This window comes from Chironomus tepperi, unplaced genomic scaffold (genome assembly GCF_022539635.2).
Source record: "Chironomus tepperi strain 1889 unplaced genomic scaffold, CSIRO-AGI_Ctep_v1 contig_124, whole genome shotgun sequence".
NCBI lineage: Eukaryota > Metazoa > Arthropoda > Insecta > Diptera > Chironomidae > Chironomus > Chironomus tepperi.
The window spans coordinates 103,039-126,449 of record NW_027226246.1 but is presented as its reverse complement, the minus strand read 5'-3'; the positions used below and the strand labels follow the sequence as shown (position 1 = coordinate 126,449).

General features: G+C 30.6%; 1 protein-coding gene across 2 annotated transcripts in view; it reads right to left on the bottom strand.

The window, feature by feature from the left end:
* LOC139087526 (roundabout homolog 2-like) overlaps nucleotides 1-23,411 on the bottom strand; it is a 79,483-nt gene that overhangs the window by 54,052 nt on the left and 2,020 nt on the right. Inside the window, exon 1 of one of the 2 annotated variants that reach the window (XM_070636359.1) lies at nucleotides 519-720. The exons of the other annotated variant lie outside the window; for it this stretch is intronic. The gene's annotated coding sequence lies outside the window, so the exon portion shown is untranslated. Of the gene's footprint in view, nucleotides 1-518; nucleotides 721-23,411 lie in introns of those variants that run through there. 2 annotated transcript variants of the gene reach the window in all.

The window sequence follows — 23,411 nt, the reverse complement described above, 5'->3', positions numbered from 1 at the left end:
TTTAATTTATTAATACAAATCTTGTTTAGCACGATTTGAATTTAAAACTAGTAAATAATTTTAAAAATTCAAATTTCTTCTAAAGTTAAGTTTTAAGTGTTGAAAAATTAGAAAGACTAGAAATTGCTAGAAGTGTTCTTTTAAATTTGTACTGATTAATACAAATGTATATATAATTCAAATTTTTCAAATAGGTTTTAAAATTTTGTTTCACAATTTTTAAAAATTTATCAAAATTCAGTTTTCTTCGGATTTTTCCAGATTTATATTAGCAAAAATATATACAAAATTGCATACATCTCAATTAATGTCATAACTTGATCTATATTTCCAAAATTTATTAACACGAATTTAACCTAATGAACTTGTTATTCCTCAACACTTCACATTTTTTTGCCAAAAAATAAATAATCTTTTCAAGTCTTCTTATAAAAAATTCACAACTTTTTTTTTGAAACAATCTCATCCTTCAACTTCATTTCCAAAAAAAATTTCCTGTTAATCATTTCCAACTTTACATAATAATTTCAAGCACAAGAACAAAACTCTTCACAAAAAATATGAAATCTCTCAAAACAATTTCCTCAAAAATATAAAACAAAATAAGTAAAAATCCACTTCATTCACAATCTTTTTGAGATTTAAAATATTTTCGTAATTTTTATTTTTTCAGAAAATTTTGCGAGCAAAAAAATCGTTTTTGATGTTCTTCCGCCGTCAACTCGCGTTAGACTGAAACTTGCAACATTCTGAAACTGTGAATAGGAAAAAAAACAGAAACTTTTTTCAACAAACAAGAAAAGAAAAATTGTTGAAATGAAACATTTAAGAAAATGCGCAGAATCAGAGGGAAAAAGTCGAAAAAGAAAATTTTCTTTGAGATTTGAGAGAATTTTTTTTATTTTTATTTTGATTGTTTTGCTGGGAAGAAAAGCACGTGGCGGGTTTTTGATGACAAAACAATACTTGTCGTGAAACATCGGAATGAAAATGAAAGTTGGAAGGAGGAAGAGAATTAGGCTGTGAGGAAAATTTAAAAAGGAAAATGTGCTGAAATGGTCTGAATTGTGTCAGGAGTTTTACTAAATTGTGAAAAATTAATAAAATTATATTAAAGTTAAAAACTTGAAAATTTTATGAAAATTTGAAATTTTGAAGAAAATCAAGAAATTTAAAATTTTGAACAAAATCAAAAAACTTGAAATTTTGAAGAAAATTAAAAAATTTGAAATTTTGAAGAAAATTAAAAAAATTGAAATTTTGAAGAATAACAAAAAATTTGAAATTTTGAAGAATAACAATAAGTTTGAAATTTTGTAGAAATTCAAAAAATTTGAAAATTTAAGAAAATGAAAAATTTTGAATTTGGAAAAAAATCAAGAAATTGAAATTTTGAAGAAATTCAAGATATTTGAAAAATATTGAAATTTTGAAGAAAATCGAGAAATTTGAAATTTTGAAGAAAATCAAAAAGTTTAAGATTTTCAAGAAAATAAAAAAAAAATTGAAATTTCTAGGAAAATTTTAATAAGATTTTTAAAAACTTTAAAAATTAAGGAAAATTTTGAGAAATTCCCCAAATTTTCCCAATCTCATTCCTTTTCAACCTCACAATTAAACAAAATCACGATAAAATTTCAATTTCCCCCTTCTGACAGACATCAACAGCTTTTTTTTTCATTCTATATTTGCGTTTTGATTTTCACCAAAAATAATAAAAAATGATGTTTCTCGTGGCCAAATGACGATGACTAATTGATTAATTACTTCATCTCACTTCGAATAATAAACACAATAAATAGAAAAAAAAAATAAGAAAAATTATAGACGAAATTCTATGTGGTTCCTTCATTTCTTGGGGAAAAAATTAATGACATACTTCACATCATCAATAAAGAGTGCTGCTTGAATATATATTTTTTTTGGGAGGTCAAGTGGCTTTAACTGTGTGACTTTGATCATTCATCGAATAATTTTTTTGTGTGTTTGTTGATGGATTTGAGCTTTGATTGTGGATTTATGGATTCACTTTGGGTGATTGTTGATGAATTGGGTGGTGATGAGTTGGTCTTGACTGTGGGGGTTGCATATGGTCGAATTTATAGTCAGAATTGATGAGATTTTAATGATTTATTGAGAAGTTTGAGATGAAAAATCGCGCAATAATTCAAAAAATCCATAAATTTACCTAAAATCTCTAAATCCTGAATTTTTACCAAACTTCAAAACCCCCAAAACCCCAAAGCGCCTAATTCACTCAACAACTCCTCCAATAAACCCACAAACTTCAACTTCCTCATCCATTCATTCTCTATTTTCCCTGAAATTCTAATTCAAATTGTCAAAATCAGATATTTTCATTCGTTCAGCTAACAAAAAATTCTCGTCGATGAACTCGAAATATATTTTTTTTCCCTCTGAAAACCAAACCAAAACAAAGCTAGAGAAAATAAAGACTTGATTAATGCGTTTTTCGGTTGATTTTCCGTATCGATTTATGTGAGTTCTTCACAGTTCACAACTATGCATGTAAGTTCAAATACATATTGATTTGGTTTCTTGAATAATTTGAAGGGAAATGGAAGAGTTTTAGGAGTTTGGGTGAAGGTGCAATGAGGTGTTTTAGGAGGTTTAAGGACGCATTTTGCTTATGAGTGTGGTTTGCCACTTTTTTCTGAATAATCGATCAAAAATCTAGCTTAATTATTCTGGCTTAGAGTCAGATAAGATTAGCTGATTTGTGATTCAGAATTTAGTTCAGAAAATTTAGAAAAATCGGAACTTGTCGGTTCTGATTCAAAATTTTTAAGTTTCTGTATTCTGGTAGTTCCTTCAAAATTTAGAAAATTATTAATAACCTTTAATTTCAGGCAGTAATGACGATTCAATAGTCATTAACAAAAATCCACCTTCCCCCTCACCTCTCACCCCTACCCCTACCTCCACCACACACCCACTCCATTAAAAAATCTAACTAATAAATGTATATTTTTTTTTCAAAATCAATGAAAATGTCGAATTGCCACGAACAGGAAGACTATATACAAATAAATAAATTGATGTTGTAAAGTAGGAAAATTTTTGGGTAATAAATTTTTGGTGAATATGGATTCATGTGAATATGTATGTGCGGTTATAAAATATATTCCTATCTATCTCTTCCTTCCTTCAATAAAAATAAAAATTGGCTCTTTAACTTCACAATATATAAAGCCGCAGTAGAAACTAAAGTTAACTCCTCAATGAGTATTGAATGGAGGAGGGTTAGAGGGTGCATAAGATATGATGTTGTTGTTGTTGTCGTTATATTAGAGTTCAATTGATCGTAAGATGGGTTACGATAAGAAAATAGAAAAATATAAATTTTATTGGAAATACTTCCTTTTTCGATTGCGTGTGCTCACCCTCAATTCTTTTAAGGAAAGTAAGGAAGAGACATTTTGAGGAAGTTCGAATGTCATTACAGATAGGAAAAGCAGTTAATTTAGAGAATTTTTTTTTGAAGATTAGATGAAATATGAAGTTGATTTATTTCAAATTGAGACCCGGTTAGTACAACTGAGTGAAGTTTAGTTCAGTTAAACCGAATTGAGGAGAACTCACCCGAGTTGACCCGAGCTTACCCGAGTTGAGCCGAACTGAGTTGAGTTTAAGCGATTTGAACTGAATTGAATAAAGTTTCTCTAAGTTAAGCTAAGTTTATTCGAACTAACCAAATTTATCCGAGTTGATCCGACTGCAATTCAAACCAAGACAAATTAAATCAAGTTAATTTGAATCGATTCGTTTCAAGTCAAGCAAACTTGAGTCGATTGTAGTCAAGTCAAGTTAAACGAAATAAAATCAAGCCAAATATAGTCGAGCCAAGTCAATTTGAAACAATTAGAGTAAAGTCAAGTCAAGTTGAATCGATTTGAAGTCAAGTCAAGTTGAATCGATTTGAAGTCAAGTCAAATTGAGCCGATTCAAATCAAGCCAAATGGACTTAATTTAAGTCATGTCAAGTTGAGTATATTTGCGTCAAGTCAAGTTGAGCTGATTTGAGTCAAGTCAAATTGAGCTGATTTGAGTCAAGTCAAATTGAGTATATTTGAGTCAAGTCAAGTTGAGTATATTTGGGTCAAGTCAACTTGAATCGATTTGAGTCAAATCAAGTCAATTTGAGTCAAATTATCATCAATAGAGTCAAGTTTATGCTTTGAAATTTGCTGTCATCAAAAACTTTTGAGTTTCAATCCCAGACACTGCCATAAACATCCAGACAAAAGTTCCTCAAAATTCTCAGTTTATCTCGAAAATCCCGCACTAAAAAAATCTACAAAGTCATCAATTTTTTTCTCTTTTTTTATTATTTCTATTTCTATTCCCATGAACGCGAATAAATTGAGCTAAATATGAATCGTATACGTATGAGAAACATTTCAATGCTGGTTTTGGGTATTTTTTTTGTTGCAAAAGGATGATGAAGTATAGTCGAATGAATTTTATCTAAAAGAAGACTCAACAAAAGAAAAGAAAAAAAACCCTTTTTATGTAATACGAAAATTTTATTATCAATCTTGTGGACTTGAATTCGTTCGTGTCCTTGCCAACAACTTGAAATTGCGATGGAAATAAGGAAAAAAGGAAAGAATTTTTCAAGACATTTGTTACATCTTGTGAAATGAATGAGTTTGAATTTGAAAGGATGAATAAGAAAAACAACAAGATCGGAGAGAAAGTAACTTGATAGACATGATTAGGCATAAACATCAGATTCGGAGAAAATTTGAAAATTTTGCATTTATTTGTGATTTGAGGATGAAAATTATGAGGGTGATGTGTATGGAAATTAGGGGTGGGAGGATGTTTATGGTGGTACATTTTTAAGAATTTTATGGAATTTTCTTATAGTTTGAACAGCGATTTTGAAACAATAAGCCTTTACATGGGAGTTAACTTGATATGTTCAGAACTAGAGTCAAATACTCCGTTATTTAACAGCTATTTACAGCAACTAGACAATATGTCTGAATATAATTTGAATGGGGTCAGGACTATAGTGCTTTGGGCTTGCGGCATAGTTAGTGCGTCGTGTACTTAGAACTATATATAGTAATAAACTTTATTGCATGATTAAGGGATCATATGAGACGCTTGTGCGTCATTATGGGTCCACGATCCTTAATTTCTGAAAGTGGCCAATTAAGAACACGATTTATAAATGACCGAATGGCCGAGAATGTGACACGAAGACAGCGAAACTCTAACTCCAGACCAGAGTCGATTAAATTCGACCTCAGGCAAAAGTCACGTCAGTCGAAGCTCGAGTTATGAATCGATTGAAGGTTGTGATGAACCCATTTTGCGCTATACATAGAAGGCTTTAAATCAAAATCTGCATTCTGGCATGGTGTCGGACTCAAACCATATACTATAACATGCCACAATTACACCATTTGATGATTTTGATTCAAAGCCTTTCGTGGATAGCGCCTGGACGATGGATCAATCATTTAACATCATCACAACCTTCAAATTCATCAAATATCTTTCATTTGGACCCGGATTTTCGATTGATTAACCATTTTGTGCTATTATACAGGTCACCTTAACAAGAACTAACCTTAACATCCAAATCAACATGAAAACTCCATTCAATAATAATTAAAATATCCAAAAACTTTACATCAACTCTTTAACATCGGAAGTATTGCACTACAAAACTTTACAACCTGTCCGTCTATATTGATGCATCTCTTGATAATGCCAATTTTCATGATCTACATCATGTTATGTTTTACAGCAACTTTCTCATAATTTTCATCTCATTCCCTGCCAAAAAAACATTTACTATTCAGCACTCACGTCCATTTATTCATCTTTTTTTATGTATCAAAGAGCTTATACTAAAAGTGAAGTGAAGCTAAAGTCAGTCGAGCATCAAAATTCGTCCATATATGCACAACATTACAGGTTTTTCAGCCAGAAAAAGAGCATCTCATATTAAATAAGTTTTTTTTGTCTGTTTTCATTCTTTTGGCAGTGCTGCATGCTCGAAAATATGATGGGGTATGAAGAAAGCAATTTAGCTCTACTTAAGAACTTTTGCTGATGCTTCACTTTACTATCCTTAGTCGTGTATATCTATTTGTATCCATGTATCTCTTTGGTTCTCATTTTTTTGGACTTTTATATCGCTCTTATGACTTTATTTGTTTATGTTTTCCATTTTCCTGAACTTTCTTCTTGCTGAGGTGGGATATATTGAGTGGAAAATGAGTTATGGGGTTGGGAAATGGCTTGATGTCTACTTGATGGTGGAGTATGGTAGGTGATTTGTCAATTGAGAGAGGAAAAGTTGTGAATTTTGCATAATTCTTAAACTTGAGTGTCAATAGTCGTATGATTTACACGATTTTTAGCCATTTATGACAATAGTCGCGTAATCAACACAATTTTGGGTTATGATTGTCAAAACACACGATTTATAGTTACTCGTGACAATAGTCGTGTAATTTGCACGATTATTAGTCACTCATGACAATAGTAGTGTAATCTACACGATTCTTGGTCACTCACGACCATAATCATTTACATGATTCTTAATATTGAGTGACAATAGTCATATAATCTTCACGATTCTGAACCTTTTCCAAAATTGTCCAAATCTGTACAACCTTCACCACTTTTGACCACAATCACCTTCAAAAACTGCGCTTAAGCCTCCCAAATCTCCATAACCCCATCTTATTCAATCGTCTTTATTCCCATTTTATGGCAAATTGTGAGGAGATTCACAAAACTATAAATGCAATGAGAAAGTTTTCCTTCCTCCTTTCTTCATCTTTACATGAACAAAATACAAAAAAAGTGGAAAGTTGAATCGTAAATTTTCTTACCACGATGGAATATTTTATATGCCAGTGTGAGACACAAAAGTTCTTTTTCTTTTTTTTTGGGAAACATCCGCGTGTACTTGGAAGGAAGAAACCGAGGAAATTCTTGGCACTTTAAGACATTTTTACTGTAACTAATTCAATTTATTAATGCGTCTAAGAATATTTTTTTTTTGCGGAAAAATGTCACAGCAGTTGGAATGGAGAAAGATATTTAGAGATGATGAGTTGGAGGAGGCTTTTAGGGGTTTTTGGGGACATAAGCGCTTGTGCGTTTGAGAATCTGAATGAGTGTACTTGATTGTAAGCTAATTATGGTTTGGGTGATGAGTAGTTCCTATTTATCCAATGTGATTTGCTCGGCAACTACGATTTGGAATCGTTCACTAATTACGTAACGCTCTTAAATGTGGAGCTCAGAATGTCGATTCTTTGCTCTACATGATAAGTGAACGGATCATTTTTGGGAAGTTCACGAAGTTTTATATGGCATAAATCTGAATTTCCCAATCTTTTCTGCGTCATGACACACATAGGTCTAGACCACGTTGGACAAACCTCGATTTTTCAAGAAATTTGGGCTTTACACTTGTGTGTCTTGGCACACATTTTGGGCAACACTGATATAGATTAATTGAAATTGCAACAATTGACCCAAAATATGTTAAAACTTTTCCAAAATTTAACTAATTTCTGATTACAAAATCAAATATTGAGCAGAGTTTGAAGTCGACTCGGATGTTGTACGATTTAAGTCATTTCGACTCCATATTAAATTCGAGTTGACTTCGAGCTGTGATATAGAGAAAAAGATAAGGTCTAGATACACATACTAATCCAATTGAAGATATCCGATTGATAGAGATAGGATCTGACCTTCAGAAATTCCAAATTTCATAGCCCTCAATGTGACAATGACCCCTAAAAATCACCTCTTTAACCAATCAAGCTGCTTAAAATTTTATTAAATTTAAAATGTCAACTTCTCAAAATACCCAAAATGCATCAAATTTCTATCTATTTTCAACCACATCCCATGCCAAAAAAACACCGCATTCATTGTACTGAGCAAAAAATGTGAACAGTCTGCACCGAGTTCTATGTAAATAGTCAGTTAAGTAGTCAGTGCAATTTAATATTCGCAATATGGGAAATAAATTTATTAAATTTCATTTTGATCCTTTTTCATTGTTCGAAATCCCATACAAATGCAATACAATATATAGCAGTAGAAGTAGGGGGCGAAGACAATGTGTCTGAGAAGCAACAAGCAGTAACATTTATGAGATTAGCATAAAGTTTCAATGGATTCTCTTTCATCATTACATCCCATCAATTTTAAATGATCCGGATAAACTGTTTTAATGGACTTCAATATTTTTGTTTGGTGCTGAAATTTAATAATATTTTTTTCGTATCGTGTTGGATGTCGTTTTTGGAATGGCAAAAGTTTTCTTTTTTTGTGTGATTTGAAACTTCATTTGAGATTATAATTGCTTTATTGCCTGGAAATCTGTTAAAACTCTTGTATATCTGAGATATTTTTTTGGGAGTAATTTTTTTAGGATTGTTGTGGATAAATATGGAATGTTGATCCTTGTGGTGATTTTGGGTAGAATTTGGAATTTTAAAATTGAATGAGATTAATTTTAGAAAATGTTAAAGTAAAATCATGTTAAATTTGGATACCCAAAAATTCAAATACGTGAATTTTTAAAAAAATTTAAATTGTAAAAAATTCAAATTTTTAAAAAATTTGAAATTTGAAATTTAAAGAGTCAAAATATTTAAAAATTCCAAATTTTCAATTCAAAAAGTTAAGTTTTAGTTTAAAAACACCAAATTTACATAATTTATATTCAGAAATTAATTTTATTTCGATTCTGATTTCAAAATTCAAATTGAAATTTGAAATTTTGAAACACTGAATTTTTAAACTTTCAAATGTAATTCAAATTTTTAATTTAGATGAACAAATTTAGAAGTCAAATTTGAAGATTTTGAAAAGTAAGTTTGAAATCTTTATAAATTTAAGAATTAAAAACAAATTAAATTTGGAAATTTTAAAACTTTAATTTGAGATTTTCAAAACCTTCATAAAATTTAAATATATTAATCCAATTTAGAAGTTTGGTGTGAATGTGAAAACATTAAATTTAACTTAGTTAAAATTTACACATCAATTTAAAAATTTCAAATGAAAATTTTTCTACTTTTTCGGGAACTTAAAATTTTGTTAATTTCAAATTTCAATTCTTTTGATTTATTTCTTCAGTTTAAATATTTTTTGAAATTTGTTTAATTTTTATTAGAAATTATTAAATTTTGATTTAAAAATTAAAAACTTGAAAATTTAACAAAATATTCTCCTAACATTAACTAATCTGCAAATTAAACCCAAATTCATCCTAAGGACCATCAATTCCAAAAAATAGAAATACGAGAACAATTTACAGTAGGTGAGGGTGAGTATAACAATAAACCCAGTTGTAAGCCTCATCTGAATTGTCAAAATTTACTCTTCACAATTTTAATTTGCTTTGTTCATCCAAAAAAAGAGATTCAAGAGCACATTTGTTAAATATTTTTTCACCCCCTCTCTTCTGCCTTTGTTCCTATCCCAAAAAATTCCTAAAAGAGTGAAATGATGAAATAATGATCATTGCCACAAAAAAAAGAAAGGAAAAGTGAAAGGAATTTGTTCACTAAGCTAATTAATTTCACTTTTAGGAGAGAATTAGAAGGATAGGAGGTAAAAATATTTTTGAAAAAATATTTAAGCAACCCCTCTCGATTCTATTGACATCTATTACCCCCTATACATTCCTACTAAACTCATAATGTGTGTAAAATATTTTAATAAAACTATATGCGTAATTTAAAATGAAAATTGTCACGCTACATGCACTCAAGATGGTTATTTAAAACTATAAAAATCTCAGCAGTTGCACAGTTAACACCCATCGGCTTAAATAAGCAACTGTCTCGATTTTTAAACAGTTTCAATTTTTATTTATGTATGTTTATTCTTTTAGATTGCAATAATTTTAAAATATTGCTAGGAAGAGATTTTTTTGGATTAAAATTTAAAGGATTTTAATATTGAATTTTGTGTATTTATGATATAAGTGGATTAAGGTTGAACATTTGGGTCATGTTTTGTTACAAAAAATGCTACTTATGAGTAGTTTAGTGATGACTAAAATTCAAATTTGGATTTTTTTAGAGCTTCACTCCAAGAAGATCTATATGTGAAATTGATAATTGATTTGTCAAATTTCAACCACAATCTCGAAGTGCATGATGCGGCAAATTTCATTTATTGCTGTAAGAATGGGCCAGAAACAGCTGCCATGATGAAGTTTGACCTTGAGTCTGGCCGACTTCATATCTTGACGATAACGCAGTGATTTAGAGGTAATGAGATGGCTACTTTGTGCTTCTCGGGAATATTTAAATTGTTCTTTGTTAATTAAGGACATGACAGACGTGAAGAACAGACATGAAACATCCTAGAGTTTAGTTACATCTTAGACTAAGACGCTTAAACATATAACAGTAGCTATAGACTAATCTGAGTATATTAGAACAACATGCGTATGAAAATTGCATCATGTTTGATTTTATGTATAGAAAGTGGTGATTCCGAAGATATAAGCAGCATGCACTTGAGTATGTTCACAAAATTGAACTGTTGACTGAATTTACTCATAAGAACGCTAATCTAAGTTAATGTGCTCATTGTCTGTTTGAGAATAGCTCTCATCTGTTTTGAAGAATCTATAGCCACAAACAAAATAAATTTTGTCCAAACATTGACTCCAAATGTTCCCTACATTGATGTACCCTTCAGTCAATCTCTAGAGATTATTAACCTCAACTAACCCTTACTTCATAACACTTTATATATTTAAAAAAGAATCATTTCCATTATAAAATCCCGTTTTCTTTTTGTTATTTAAACTATTTAAATATTGTTCATATAAACGACATTATTACCTACAACTATCTCCTTTATTATTCAACGTCATTATTATTGTTATGCTCATCTTTATTGTTGTAATGTAAACAGAACAAGTTTTTTTTTTAATAACAATGAACAAACTGAGTAGAATGAAAAGTTTCATCCTTTGACTTCTGTAATATTTTTTCATTATAACTGCCTTAACTTCGTCAACTCAGGCACAAGCAGTTATGCACGGGTAAAAAAAGACTTCAAGTCAATAAATTCTTCAAATGTTTATCCAAAGATTAATTTATGACATAAAAGAGATTTAAAAAATGTCTTTTTTTAAAGAATTATGAGATTTTTTTTAACCATAAAAAAAGTTGGGAAATATGACAAAAAAGTGTGTAGGGAGAGGAAAAATTATTGTGCAATGTTTATGACTTGAGTCAATAGTGAGCATGTCATGCATTGAGGCATACAAACAATTTTTAATGAAATATTATTGAATTGTGTGACTTTTTTTGAGCATGAATTGTTGAGTTTTTTTTATGTAGTTTTATGTATGATGCGTGAAATGAAGATGTTTAAGTTGATAATGGCATGGCATATTATGTACTAGAGGAATGCTTACGGTACTTGAATGGCTAATGGTAATTAGTTGAAGTTTGTTGATTAGTTGAAGTATTTGGGAGGCTTTTCGTTGAATTGAGTAGATTTCAATGGTGTAGCCATTGTAGCCAGCTATAGGCAACATCTAAGTAAGATCATGCATCCTTATTGAATTCGACGATTTTATTCTTAATACTTCCTTGGCTGGTGAACGGGAGCTCATTGACGAGTTTAGAGAACGTCTGTAGACAGCTCTATCAATCGATCCCATAATCAATTTAATAGTAATGAAGCGTTAGTTTTGTTCCAGCAATGCGATTTACAACAACACGAAGCAAACGGTGAAGATTCACCCGATCCCAATCATCTTAAGTAATTTAGTAGGTGGTGAAAGCAAATTTTGGTACTTAATAACTTGGGTATGGATTGAATAACGGAATAATGTACACTTTCTCGGCAATGTGTTCCGAACAGGGAATCGAACCCGAATTCTTTGATTTTCAGTCATATACTCTTTCCAATAAGCTATCGAGGTTGTTTGAAGTTGATTGAAGTTTTAGTCAGAATGTCAATTTAAACTACTATTCTACTATGACGACTTTTAGAGAGTGTACAAACCTTTCCGTTTTTGCGACTTTACCAAATAACACAAGTCGGTTAATCAATTCAAAATCTGGTTCAAGACCGACTTGACTTGGCTTGATGTTAGTTTAAACCGAAACTAGAATCAAATCAGAGCTTCGTCAACCTGAGACTAGATTTTTAATCAATTGATCGATTCAAAATTCGGATTTTCTTGGAAACTTCAATAAAAGGAAATAATATTTGATCTAAGGATGCCTGCATACCCAAAAAATCACTCTCCTTTCACTGAATTCTTCTCCATAAAATCTTCAATTCTGACCACATGTCATCAAAAAACAAATGCTAACAATTCATACCATTTTTTCTCTCAGTTATTTTCTTCTCCATTACCAAATCCAAATAATCACATGCATACCATCCGAATGAGCAAGCAACTCACCATAGCCAGTAAATAACAACTCATCACTCATTTTTTCCCCGAAATAAAGAAAAATAATCATTTAGAAATTATAAATTATTTGTTAGAAGGAAACCATATGTGTTGATGTTTATTGTGATGATCTCGCGATGAATGGATGTAATCGAGTCGCTGCAACTCAAAAAAAAGAGAAGAGAAAAACTCGCAGAAAAGAAGAAAATTTTTTTGGAATTGTTTATTAGTCTTTCATAAATTAAAGAGAAATATTTACACAATGCTGCTGCATTGAAAACTGGGAATGGGAAATAAAGGAGTGATGAAGAATAAGAAGACTAAGAATTCATGTTCATATCAGCCATCAGAATGCCATAAATATATTTATGAAACATTATAATATTATTTTTGACAATAAACAACAGCCGAACATGCTTCAACAATTTACATACTCTCGTGTAAAGTCTCGAGAATCGCTGAAGATCGAGAAGAATTTTTACTTCTTTTTTTTATCACAAACATTTGTTCATTGAAAATTGAACAATGAAGTTTTTTTGTTATTCATGAACTTTGAAAGATGAAAAAACAATAATATTATATTCACAAGTGTGTATATGGAATGAAAACTTAGACAGGGGAGCTAATAATAAACGGCTCACATTTCTTCTTCATACTTTTTGTGATTGTTTGAAAAATTGCAAGAAATTTGTTAGATTATTAGCTAAATTTTTGAAATTTAATGAAGCTTAGCATCACTACAGCTAAACGTCACTACATCTAGGCCTCACTACGGTTGAAAGTAAATTTCTCAAGCATTAATATAGTAGATGCTGAATACTATGACGTTATTAATGCTGAGAATTTCTACATCTTAGAAAAAATGAAGCTGAGCGTCAATCCTTTTAAACGCCATTACAGTTGAGAGTTATAATGGTTGAGTATTATTAAAGCTGAACGTCATTGAAAGTAACTAATGCTGAGCGTCATAAAATCTGAGCTACACTACATCTGAGCGACACTATAGCTGAGTATTACTATGATCGAAATTTACCAAAGCTAAGCGTCTGTACGACTTAAATCTGAGAGTCATAATGGTAATAATTAATAATAACCTAAATATTCCCAATAATTTGCACAAAAAAATTTTAAATGCGCCACAAAACTCAACAACTTCAGTCTCAATATCCTATTTCCTTCCAACTCTTTCTGCTCTCAATTGTTTTTATTACTTTGAAGACTTTGAAAAATTTTTAGTTTTTCTTCTTAACTTTCTTTACTGCTATGCATCCTGAAAAAACACTCGACAAAGGAACGAGTGAAACATTATATCGAGTGGAAATCTCTTCAGTGCTGTTTGTGTAAATATAAATTTATAAATATATGCACATGTATGTAAATATTAAAGAAGGGTTAAAAATTGCGCCGATGTTTGACTTTTGGGTTTAGAAATGAGAAAAAATTTAAATGATGGAGAAAATAAGATTTTTATTTGTTTAATGACTGATGAAGGATTGAAATGAATGTCAGATTTGAAGTGGAAATTCAAAGAAATTTCGTTGTTTTTTGAAAAATTATTGAAAAGAAAAAAAAATTAATTGAAATTAATATTTAAGACATTTAATGGGTTGTGAATTTTGATGAATTTTAAAATCTTAATCATTTTATTGAAATTTTAATGAATTTTTAAATTTTAAGAATTTTTTGAAATTTTGAAAAATTTTAAATTTTTTAAATTTAAATTTTTTTAATTTGAAAATTTTCAATATCAATTTGATCCATTTTCAACATAACATTAATAATAACAATATTTTAGGAACTACAATTTTTTTTATTATGTTTCTATTACTTTTTATCGATAATTATTTCGACCTTTATTAATTGTCATCTTCAGGATAAATTCAAATGTAATGATTTTGGGTAGTTTTTGTCAGGAAAATTTTTCTGTTAAACTACCCAAATTATTAAAAAATCGCAGTAATATTTGTTCAATTTTTACATTTGAATTTATCCTGAAGATGACAATTAATAAAGGTCGAAATAATTATCGATAAAAAGTAATAGAAACATAATAAAAAGGATTGTAGTTCCTAAAATATTGTTATTGAAAATTTTCAATAATTTTAAATCTAATTAAAAAATTTGCAGATTTTTAATTCAAATTTATCGACCTAAAAATTAAATTTTCAATTTTTTTTTATAAAAACTCACAAAACTTCAAAAATTGAAATTCAAATTTAATTTTCTATCCAATTTATTTCAAACATTTTTCAACCCTTTCATATCCAACAAAGCACAAAAAAAATTCCATGTCCATTAATTGAATATTTCATACAATTTTTTTTTTATATTATTAAAGACTATATATTGGAATTTGATAAGGCAATAAAGCACATTTCCTGGTCATAGACAATCAATTACACAAGCGAGTCAACAATTTAATTAAATCTGCTTAAATTCCAATCAATCACATTTGTTTATTGCCAATCCCCTTCCTGTGTCTACTCTGTTTGATAGTTTTTTATTTCGCATTTGTACAATATTTGTATGAAAAAATATGAAAAAAATTATTATGAGGATGTGAAATGAGACAGATTGTCTGGATGGATATGACATTTAATTTTGCAGTTATAGATTGAATGACGGGTATTAGACAGGGCATCATTAGCCACATTTTAGCAGTCATTTTGAGTTTTTCTAGAGATCGACCAAGAACAAGCCAGCATTTTTAAATTTTAGATAAGCAGGCCTGCAGTTTGTGACTGTATCTTATACTTCGTTCAAGGATACTAATCTGCGTGTTTAATCTGCAAACCTACTGTTGTGGATGAGCCATATTCTAGATTACTGTAGGTAGCAGTAGGTAGTTAAAGTTGGGGTTTCCTGAAGTCTCGATTTCGACGAATTCTCGAGATCGAGACCAACAGCAATGCGGAGGGAAGTGGATCATTTGGCAGAAACTATGGATTCCATCGAATTCCCTGGATTCCATGAATTTATCCATAATTTCCATCGATTCCATTGATTCCACCAAAAAATCCACAATTTCCATTTATTCAATGGAATCCATAGTTTGTGTTACATGATCCGGACACGATGCAGAGGTCAATATTACAAGAGAATTCTTTTTAGTTTTGGTCTGTATCAATCCCGATCATCAACACTTCCCGATTTTGGTCTCAAGAACACTCAAATTTAGTGTAGAATTTTTCAATGATCTTGGAATCTCATATACTTACTTACTTCTTACTTCCTTGACTGGGGCACACGAGGGCTCACTGCCGCGCGTAGGGAATGTCTGAAGACAGCTCTATCGTTCGAAACCTCACATACTTCGCATTAATAATGTATAGGTCTCATGTGGGAGTATATTCATATTCTATCCCTATTTTATGGAACTACGTGGTTAGCTCTAACTATTTTTGAGTCTATTTTAGGTCAAGCTAATGATGAATGACGAGAAACTACCCACTGAGCTAACTAAGTGACGAATTAAGTACTCAAAACTATGAAAATTCCATATTTACTTCATTTCTTAGAAAAATTAATTAAATGTATTTAACAACCTAAACCTTCCAGTTAATTACCATCAAAATACAACCTCAGTGACAATATTTAATATTAGCCCACAAAAATGCGCTCAAAAATCACGTAAAATCCATAAAAATCCATTTCACATCTCATCATCTTACATCGCAAATACACTAACGCCCTTTCATAAAGCAAATATAATTATTTCAAATCATCGTCCACATCAACATCATCAAAAGAGTTAAAAGAAATTACATTTAATCAATATTTGACCGTACTTAACATCTTCATCATAAATTAGACGTCTCTAAAATAAAGAAAAAAAAAATCTCATTCATCATCAACGAGTGACATTGTACGGACTTGCTGGCAAATAGAATGTCTCCGATGAGCAAATATGAAAGATATAAATGTAAAATGAGGAGGTAAATATTTAATTTAAAATAAAATCTTCGAAGACTCTATTTTTTTCACGCAAAAATGACAAGTCTTTGAGTCGTCATCTTTATGTTTGCGGTACGAGATGAATGAAATGAATGGAGGAAGTTTAAAGACTAACAGAAAATTTCTGTTTGTAGTTTATTAATTCATATTATAAAAATGGAAACGTGCATGTCAAAAAATAGATGACAAATTATTTTTTTAAATTCCATATTTAAGCTCATAATTATCATCGATGTGACACATAAAATATTCAACTCTTTGCGTTGATGTGATTATAAATTCAATTGCTGATGAGATTGTGACTCGGATTATTAATTAGTTATGAATATTTTATTGATTGATAATTGAAATATTTATTTGACATTTTGATTGTGGATTTTCTTGGAAAATGTTTTTTCTGATGCGGGAATTATTTTGAAATTATTGTAAAATAGCTATTTCGTTTCAAATTAATTATTTTGATAGATTTTTTAATTAGTATTAGTTTGAATTAAAATATTGGTGCTGATTAGATTTTTTAGTAATTATTTCGAAGAAAATAAAGAAATTTTAATCATAGCTATTTTTAAAAGATTGTAAAACCTTCCTAGAATTTGAATCGAACGAGAGAATTGTGATCCATAGCCTTTCTCAGATGGCGCCTAAGACTGAATCTTTGGCTGCCTTCCGTCTCCCAACTTCCTTGTGCAAAACTGTCCAAGTGCAGTACTGTCTCTATCAACAGTTTGCTTCCAAGAGTCCTTAGGTTGTCCACTAGCTCATTTACCATCAATCTGGTTTGAAGATGGTTCTTGTGATTGTCGGTTATATACTTTAAATATTAATTTAGTTTTGTGGTGTTTGAACAGAGTGGAATCTGGGATTTTGAACTAGAGAATCGCCGCTTTTTCACTGCTCAAAGGAATGAACTATTTATAGTCAAATCTGCCAGTGGGAGAGTAAGGCCTGTATGGCTGAGTGATTGGACAACAAACCAGATATGTGTGTCAATCTTTTGAACATACAATTCAATATCGAGATTAAAAATTTTAATCCTTGTAGTGTGGTCAGAATTCGGATCTGGCGTCGATGCAGATTATTTGCTGAATTGGTCAAGATTTGTGGTCAAATGCAAAAAAATTGAATTTTTTCAACATAACATCAATCCGCTATCAATCAAAACATATGACTTTCTATTTAAATCTCTCCTTAAATCCCACATTTTTTCTAATCCATTCCATCCACTTCATTTCAACTACAATCCATCTCAAGTACCACAAAGCCTTAATCCACATAAACTCTCTCTATACACTCAGCGTACAATATCTTTGCAAATATTTATTTCAGCCTAAAGTGAAAATCCATCTTTTACAAGAGATGAAAATTATGTTAATAGCATGACAGATGGAATGTCCATCAATGGCTGCTTGTGAGAAGAAAAAGAGAATTAAAATTCATCACAGAAAATTTCACTCTGCACACATTTTGCATGTCAATTCCAGATGCTTTTTTAGCTTCTAAATGAATATTTTTTTATTGATAGCGCAAAGAATGAAATGAGAAAGGAAGGAACATTTTTGAGATGAGATATAGAGAAGAAGGCACACAACATCATGAGATGTCGAACGGAACACCAGTTGATGTTAAAATCGTGCATTTGAAAATTTCTTCAGGGGACTTAAGACTTTTTTACAGGGAATGGAAAAATTGTGTATTGTATATAATTAATCTTAATTCATTCTCTATATCGTAAAGTATAAAAAAATTATCTCAACATTGATACTTTATGGCTCTGTCTCACTTACTCGTTCCTCTACCTTCTGCTGCTGTTCCTACTCATGTTGTTTTATGTACTGACTGCACATTCTGGTATTGTCTCGAAGGGATAATCTTACCGATAAGTTATAATTTTTTTCGTTGTTGTGCTGATGTTCAAGTGATCGAGTTTGAGAGATTGATAAGGAATGATAGGAGGTAATGTAGGCGCATTTTTCAGTATGGCATCATTTTGGTTTTAGTTTCGCATCATTTTTAGTTCAGATTTGTATTTTGATTTACTTTAATTTTGCATCATTATTTGATTAGTCTTTGTATCATTTACTGCTTCAATTTTGCATCATTTACTGCTTCAATTTTGCATCAATCTTAATTGGAATTTTGTATTGTTCCAAGCTTTTAGTATCATTTAATAAATCTTGCTTCTACATAATAAGCACTTCTACAGCTTCAATTGCTTCTTATAATCCATTGCCTCAATTTTAAATCTACTTATGTTTTAATTCCGCATCATTGTGACGCTTCAATTTTACACAATTATTTGCTTCATCTTTGGATCATTATTGATCTGAATTTCGCATCATTATTAGTTTAATTTCGCTAAATTCTTTGTTTTAATTTTGAATTATTCTTTGCATCAGTTTTACATCATCATTAACGTGAATTTTGCATCATTATTAGTTTCACATTTGCATCATTATTAACTTCAATTTCGCATCAATATTTGCTTCAATATTGCACTATTTTTTAGTTTAAATTTGAATCATTCTTTGCATCAGTTTCGCATCATTATCACCTTTGCATCAGCCTCTAATTCATCCATATTTCGCATCATTATTAGCTTTTTTTCGCATCATCATTATCTTCAATTTCGCATCATTATCTGCTTCAATGTTGCTTCATTGAACTCATTCAATTCCGCATCATTTTTTCAAGTTTGCATGATTTATGTCTCAATTTTGCATCATTTAACCTAATTTTGTCTAAACTATTGAACACATTAGACATAACTGTGCCAATTTCTCTGAAATCTCAATAAACATCAATGTCCAATTTCTCTGAATTCTTCCGCAATTTCTTTTAATTCAATCAGCAGACCATGAACGTTCCAGCCTCTAAGATTTCAAACTAAAATCGCCATTAACTATCCAGCAGAACTTCAATTCTATTTCCCACTTATAAGACCGCTCTAAGACAACATCCATTCGAATCAATTACAGCAAAATTTACACATAACAAAGTAAATTTTTTTAAAGTCAGACAGCAACAAAAGCAACACCAACAACTGCAATAGCTTAAAGGTATTTAAAAAATGTAGGAACAAGAAAGAAGAACAAAAAAAAAATGCAGAATTATGATGATGAATCAATACTTTAATGTCTTCTGTTCTACATCTCTGTCTCACCCATACTATTAATGTCCGTTGCCTGCCTTTAATCTACTGTTACAGATTCTTTTGCTTCATGTTTTTTTATTATCCCTTACCTCAAAAGCTGCATATAGTCTTTTTTTTTAATGTTTTTAATTGAAATAGCTTCAGGGTGACGATGAACGCAATAACAATTGTAGTCTTGTAAGCCATAACAATGCCAAAAAATATTATATTATGTGTGTACGAGTAAGTAAGAAGATAAAAAAGTGCATATTTTTTTTGTTTTTGCATCTTCATCATAATTTACTTATCGTGATCTCTCGTCAGAATTTTTATTTATGTTTTTTGTGTTTTGAGGCATTCATCAAAAAATTTATGAAATCAAAAAATATTGGGCTTTTGCCTTGATTGATAGAATGTGTTGGATTTGGAACATAAACTTGGCTTGTTCCTACAATTTACATTGGATTAGTAGAGATTAGTCTTCAACTCAGCTTATATGTAGTATTTAAAGAGCAAATAAACCTTCAAATTAAAATTAAGTGATGCAGAAGAGATGCGAAGATTGAAGCAAAAACGGAAGTAGTGATGTATTAAATGAACTAAAGAAAGATGCGAAAAGTGAAAACAGAAATGATGAAGAAACAAAAAAAGAGAAGTTCAGGTGATGCAAAAATGGATAATTTGTACAAACTTTTTGATAAGGCCAGCAATAGGAAACTAAGCTTCTAAATAATAGATGGAAGGCCTTTTGTAGGAAACTAAACTCCAAATTGGAGCATGGTTCCGAGTGGTTAGCTAAAACAGAAGCGAAATTGATGTGGAAATGAAAAGCAATGAACAAAACAGAAATGACGTAAAAATAAAGTCAGAAGCTATTAATCCAGAAATGATTCAGAAACGAAAATAGAAGCAAAAGTGACGCAGCAACGAAAATAGAAGCAGAAATGATGCAAAAATAAAATAATAGAATATAAGAAAATCAATTGGATGCTGAAATTGAAGCGAGATAGATGCAAAAGAGAAATGTTAAGAATAAATACAAGAATGATGCAGAAAAAAAGTGAGAAGCATAAATGATGCAAAAATTGGAGTAAAATAATCCAATCATCATGAAAAAGATTATAAAGATGTCATGCAAAAATTTCCACATTTTGTTTATGTAGTGTTTATGGCGTGTAGTTTTATATGTTTAAAGATGCAGAAAACAATTCCAAAATTGACGCGGAAAAGATGCAAAAATAAATCAAATCAATTATTTCAAATCCAAAACCCACATCACTTCCCAACTTATCTCACACAAAAAAAATGCACCTTTTACAAATTAAATCAAATCATCATCGTTAATGAATAAAGAAGACTTACAAAAAATCACAAATACTTTTCAATCCATGTGCAAAATGCTGAATTCATCCAAAAAACTTTACCTCGAAGAATAAAAAGAGAGAGAGAAAATATTGAATTATGGGGTTTGCTGTACATAATTTCATTATGATAAAAATCGACAAATTTTTTTTCAGCATTTTTCGATTGCATGATTGACGTTAAGGATTTTCTTTCAAGCAATATTTTGCATTTCTAGAGACAATGAAGGGTAAAAATGTTCAATTTATTGGATTGAGTTTAGTGACTGTGAAGAGCAAATAGTTTAGAATGTTATGTTGATGAAGGATGTATTGATTTTTGGTAAGAAGGGGTCAATGGATTGTACTTGATGAGTCAAGGACCTTAAATGTTTTGTGGGGTTGTAAGGAGAATTCAATTTGAGCATGTAGTTGGGTTAGGTCATTCAATTCGTCATTGTTGAGGGTATAGGAGCTTATGCTGGATCCACAGCCTTACAAGAGCCCCAAATCACCACTAAACCCTCAATTCCATCCAAATTTAATTGACGTCAGTCATGACTCCTCCAAATTATTCCTCATTCCACCCAAAAAATGAAGTAGTTCTCAATTTATTTTCATATTATCAAGAGGAAATGAACCATTGACGGCAATTAAATTTATTTTCAATCTCAATTTTTCCCTCCTTTCCATCCACTGCCCGAATCATTTTCACTTTCTATAGAAATTTTTTATATTCGCCCTTCACAATCAATTTTTTAAATTCCAGTTGAATGACATTGAGTGCAGTGAGGATTTTTTTTTAAATTCAATATTCAACTTGACTTTTTTCAAGACTGTTCAGGAAGGAATGGAAATCAATTTTTTTTTATCCCATTCGTCAGTCTTACACTCATTAGACACACGAAGAAGTAATGCATCAAAATATAAATAAAAAAGGAGTATTTTATTGAGATTGATTGCATTTCCGATTACGTAGCAGCTGATTGATCATTCTCACAAATTGAAATATAATCTCATTGCCAAATGTCAGTTTAACAAAAAAAAGTAAAATGTAGAGTGAAATAATGTAAAATTAGTCACATTAAATTTAAACAAATGAACGAGTGAAGAGTGAAATGAGGATTAGGAAATTTTGTAAGGTTTGTGGTCTGATTGGTTGGATATGGCGCAGTTTTAGAGACGAACTAGGTTGAACAGCACAAGTTGGTTAATCGATCCAACTTTTGAACCTGGATGGAAACCGTTAACGTGGTTCTGGATTTAAACCGATTCTGGCATCAAGTTAGAGTCACGTCATTCTGGTGCGGGATATTCGATCAATCCATCGATTTGTGGGGTTAATATGAGTCAAAATGGCGGATTTTATAGGCTCAGGATGAGATCATTTACTTGGCATTTACAATGTCGGCATAAGAATCTTTACAAGGTCGGCATGAGAAGCTCTGAACAGTTATCAGGAGAAAATCTATAATGTAATGGTGTGAGACTTTATAAAGTCAAAATAAGAGACTTGATAAGGTTGACATAGGAGACTCTCTACAGTCATGTGACAGCCTATATAGTGTTTATATGACGGCTTCTATAGTGTCTAAATGGTGGACTCTATAGTGTATATATCAAGGACTCTCTATTATAAATATGAAAGACTCTTAAATGCTGGTACATATGAGAGCCCCTGTTTGAGATTGCTAAAGAGAGTCAATAGGGTTTTTGTAAGTGGATCTTACTAAAATTTATAGCTAAATTCATTAATTTTGCCCAAAAATTTCTCCATGCCACTTTATAGCTATCCATACAATCGGCATTACAATCTTCTAGCAATATACCTTTCGGGACCAATTTCTTATAAGCATATTTAACCATAACCATACACAAAACTCAATCGAGCTCTTAAAATTCTCAAAAATATACATAAAACTATTCCTTAAAACGGCATCAAATCAACTATATAAGAACTAACTGCATTTCTATCCCAATAATTTATTCATGAGCAGATAACATGCAAATATTTTTTCTCCACCTCTTTCTTCACAAAAAAACTAAGCTAAGAGAACGACTGAAAAGACGATAAAGAACTGCTTACAGAATGAGTAATGCGAATTCAATTCACAAGTCTTTTTTGCGCCCTTACTTCTTCATACTTTATTTTATTTTTATCAGACAAACAAAATCTCTAAAGTGACTAATGCGCTTAACCATTTCTGTCTTTCCATCTTACTCCCTTCATTGCACTGAATAAGTGATGATGATGAAGAGAAATCCTTTAAAATTTCTTAATATGTGTGTCAGTGTGTGTGGCAACTGGCAATGACTTGAATTCATTCGTACGTATATATCGACCGTATGATCATCCAATTTAGTTGTCAAATGCAAACATTATACAGCATAAACTTCTTCTCGGTTATATTTTTTTACGGGATTTTAATCTGATTTTCTCATGAATCGCATATAATAATGCCGGCATCAAAGGAGAAGCTCCTACTTCTTCAATTTTATGCATTTTTAAGCGGAAAATGTGTTAATTAAGAATCGA